Raw genomic sequence first — 4,636 nt, 5'->3', positions numbered from 1 at the left:
CCAATTTCTGCTCAGGTCATGACCTTGTGGTTCATGGGTCAAACCCCACGTTGGGCTCTGTTCTGACAGCTCAGAGCCTGGAGCCTGCTTCAGATTCTACGTCTCCCTCTCTCTCTGCCCCTCTGCCACTTGAGCTCTGTCTGTCTCTCTCTCTCAAATGAATAAAATTTTTTAAAAAATTTTAAAGAATATAAACCATGTAAATAAAGTGTTATAAAAAATACAGAATTGCTGGGGTGCTGGGTGGCTCTGTTGGTTAAGCGCCTAACTTCGGCTCAGGTCATGATCTCACGGTTTGTGGGTTCGAGTCCCATGCCGGGCTCTGTGCTGACAGCCCAGAGCCTGAAACCTGCTTTGGATTCTGTGTCTCCCTCTCTCTCTGTCCCTCCCCCACTCACGCTCTGTCTCTCAAAAATGAATAAACGTTAAAACAAAACACAGAATTGCTTATAATATCAAGAATTTCTAGGAATTTCTATTCCTTTTTTTTTTAATTTTTTAATGTTTACTTATTTAATTTGAGAGACACAGAGACAGCACGAGTGGGGGAGGGGCAGAGAGAGAGGGAGAGAGAGAATCCCAAGCAGGCTACGCAGCACTGTCAGCGCAGAGCCCAATACGGGGCTCGAACACTGGAAATCGCGAGATCATGACCTAACCCAAAACCAAGAGTTGGATGCTTAACTGACTGAGACATCCAGGCACCCCAGGAATTTCTATTTCTTATTCCGGAATCCTGAGGATCGGCTCTAAGGTAATTTTTTTTTTTCCCCTAGGGGAAAGTGCGAACGCAGTCCCCCACTACCACAAATTATGCGGTAGAGTTTCCCACATTTGGGGAAATCGCAGAGGTCAGCACACCCGGAGTGCAATGGATAAGCCTTGCCCTGGGAAAACCACCTTCGTGATGATCATGGTATCTCCCCTGCCAGGTAAGTATCTAAGATAATTTTTGAAGCTGGTCATGGGCACGTAGTAGGTCCTAATACTATTGTATCTGTTGTCATATGTGTTTACATTTTTCCGTAATGAGTAAAACAAAACTGGATCATGCTACATTCCTGCCCAAACTCTACCAATGGCTTTCTAGTGCCCTTAGGATAAAAGGCAACCGTGTAATCGCCCTTTAAAGCTTTCATAGTTTTTGACCCTCCCACCTCCCTGGCTCCAGAGCGTCTCACTTTCCCACTACTTTCCAGCAACACTTGCCTGCTCTCAGTTCCTCAAACTCAGCAAACACTTTCCTAACTCAAGCCCATGCTGCTCACCTCGAATAGTCTTCCTGTCATTATTTCCTAGGCTAACTCTTACTCGTCTTTCAATGGGAGTTCCTCTTGGAGGCCTCCTTGGATGGCTTCCTCCCCCCTTCCACCACCCAATCTAAATTAAGAATCTGGCACAATTCCTTCATAGCGCTTCCCACAGTTTGTAGTTATATTCATGCACTTACTGGTTTAGTGACTATCACCCTCACTATATGGTAAAGGCAGGGAGTTTTTCTCACCCTCTGTTTTGTCTGCACCTAGTACACATGGTCCAAAATAGGGCCACAGTAAATACTAGTTTGAACAATCCCAGCTGTCAAGGGAGGTAGATAGATAGCCATTAGGAATTACAGCCAAATTCTTCTTAGTGAATATATGACTCTCAGTGATCACCAATTTTTTTTTTTTTTTTTTTTTTTTGTATCACTCACAAACCTACCTAAGAATCTCACCCAAGATCAACAATGAGCTTGCTACTTGCTGTTTCTGGAGGCTACCTTTCTTCCTAGCAGCTTTCATTAAATCTAAAATGGATCCTCCAAGGTTGGCAATGGAAGGAAAATAAGCATAGGAGATGTAAGAGACATAGTAACCAACTGCAATTTGCCTAGACTTTCACATCTGACTCTGGTCCCAAGATTTAGGGTTTGTCTGTTTGTTTTTTCCATATTACTATAGTTTATTGTTTACCTTGGGTCAAGATTTAGTTTTTGGTGCAAATACAAGGGAGGATTTCACTACAGACCCTACAGATATTAAAAAGACAACAATGGAACATTATGAAAAATTTTACACCAATAAAAATTTAAAAACTTGATGAAATGGATACATTCCTTGAAGGACACTAATGATCACAACTGACTCAAGAAGAAATGAAATACCTAAAGAGTCCTATATCAATTAAATAAATTGGATTGGTAATGAAAAATCTTCCCTTAGGCCCAGATGGCTTCATTGTTAACAATATACTAGCAAACTGAATTCAGCAGTACATAAAAAGGATAACATGGCCTTCCCAAGTGGGTTTATCCTAGGAATGAAAGATGGTTTAACATTGGAAAATCAATTAATGTAATTTATCATATTAACAGAATAAAGGAGAAAAACCATATGATTATTTCGATAGATACAGAAAAAGCATTTGGCCAAATCTGAAACCATTTTATAACAACAACAACAAAACTCTCTCTAAGGTTTCTTTTGTCCAAGATTCATTTTGTGTATAGCCTAGCTTCCATGCTTTTCACTGTGTACCCAGGTTCTCCCCCACTGCCTATCCTGAAGAAGTCAACACTCAACCTTAAGCAAATATTTGGGTGCCTATGATGGGTTAGGCAATGTTCTAGGAGCTAAAGATACAGTTATGCACAAGCAGATGAAGTCCCTGCCATACAGAGCTTGCATTCTTTGAAACAGGTTTCATTTTATTAAAGGTTCTGGGAGAACTTCCATTCTCACCTTCCCCATGTCGCTTATGATAAATCTGTATGTGTGCCTATCTTCAAAACTTCTCTTCGGGGCACCTGGGTGGCTCAGTTGGTTGGGTGTCCGACTTGGGCTCAGGTCATGATCTCACGGTCTGTGAGTTCGAGCCCCGTGTTGGGCTCTGGGCTGTCAGTTCAGAGCCTGGAGCCTGCTTCAGATTCTGTGTCTCCCTCTCTCTCTGCCCCTCCCCCACTCACGCTCTGTCTCTATCAAAAAATGAATAAACATTAAGAAATTTAAAAAAAACCTTCTCTTCCCCAATTCTCCATAATTCTCACAGATTATAGGATAAATAATGACTACACCTACAAGTTCTTTCAGGGCCCTAAGACGTAACTTATCTGGGCTCTGGAGTCTTGGACTCCTTTAAAATACGCAGAGGCTCGCTTATGATCTTTCCCACATCTTGGACTTCACACTGAACTCCATTCTCCTTGAGGGAACCCTAAATAGGAGAGGCACCCTTTTCTCTCGGTCACTTGTAAATCTGGCATCCTATGTCCAAGTGCTAAATTAACAATTATCTTCTTGCTCTAAACATTAAAAAAAAAAAAAACAACCTTATTGAAATATGATTCACTTACCATTTAAGGTGTATAATTTAGTGTTTTTTAATTATATTTACAGGGCTGTGAAGCCATCACAACAATCTTATTTTAGAACATTTATCACTGTCCTTAGCTGTTTTTCTCAAGCCTCAGTCTGGCACACGACTCCCTCACTAGCTTCAGCCTGATGCGCACAGCCTCTAAGATGTAACTTTAAAAAAATTTTTTTGTTTGTTTTTGAGAGACAGAGAGAGAGAGAAAGCATGAATGCGGGAGGGGCAGAGAGAGAGAGAGAGAGAGAGAGAGAGAGAGGGAGACACAGAATCAGAAGCAAGCTCCAGGCTCCAAGATTGTCAGCACAGAAGCTGGACTTGAACTCATGAACTGTGAGATCATGATTCCTAACCGTCTGAGTCACCCAGGCACCCCACTAAGATGTATCTTTGAACTTGACCTTCTTCTGTTTTCTTCTCTCTGCCCTTAGTGGGTGATATTTCTACAACATCCATCCCACCTTCCCCACCTTGGATACCGGCATGCACATTTGGGGCTCTAGCTCCTGGGGAGGGGTGCTCCAGACTACACTGCACTTGAAGTCCTTACTTCCTTTGTACTTTTCAGGTAAATGAGCTAATAAATTTCCTTAACTCTTTAAGCCAGTTTGCATTGGATTTATTGTTAAACTGATTTGGGATCCTACTAGGATTCATTTATTATTTTTTCACAGTTTATTGAGATATAATTTACATATATACAACCCATATATTTAAAGTATATACACAAATCAATGTTTTTTAGTATATTCAGAGTTGTGCAACCATCACCAAAATCAATTTTAAAATATTTTCATCATCCCCAAAAGATATCCTGTACCCAGGAACAGTTAGTCTCTATTTCTCCCCATATTAGACTTCTGAGCTCCAGAACTGTAAGACAATACATTGTTTTGTTTTTTAAAGATTTTATTTTTAAGTAATCTCTGTACCCAACATGGGGCTTGAACTCACAACTTCATGATCAACAGTCACACGCTCCACTGACTGAGTCAGCCAGGTGCTCTGATAAATTGGTATTGTTTTAACCCACTAAGTTTGTGGTATTTTAATTATGGCAGCAATAAGAAATGAATAAAGAAGTTCTTATTAGACATCTGTATATCTTCTTTGGAGAAATGTTTACACGAATCTTTGTCCATTTTTCATCTGAATTATTAATCTTTTTGTTGAGTTGTAAGAGTTCTTTGTATATTTTGGGTACAATTCCCTTATCAGATATATGATTTGCAAATATTTCCCCACATTATGTGTGTTGTCTTTTCACTTTCTAGGTCATGTTCTT

General features: G+C 40.4%; 1 non-coding gene across 1 annotated transcript; it reads right to left on the bottom strand.

Annotated features, from left to right (window-relative positions):
* Nucleotides 1-773: 773 nt before the first annotated feature.
* On the bottom strand, nucleotides 774-940 carry LOC124506599 (U1 spliceosomal RNA). The gene has a single exon (XR_006960846.1). It is a non-coding gene; the product is annotated as a U1 spliceosomal RNA (small nuclear RNA).
* Between the last annotated feature and the right edge of the window lie 3,696 nt (nucleotides 941-4,636).

Source organism: Lynx rufus, unplaced genomic scaffold (assembly GCF_022079265.1).
Source record: "Lynx rufus isolate CCGP_SWC_20201006 ecotype Redwood Valley unplaced genomic scaffold, mLynRuf1.p SCAF_9, whole genome shotgun sequence".
In the NCBI taxonomy this organism is placed as follows: domain Eukaryota; kingdom Metazoa; phylum Chordata; class Mammalia; order Carnivora; family Felidae; genus Lynx; species Lynx rufus.
This window is presented reverse-complemented; position numbering and strand designations above follow the sequence as displayed.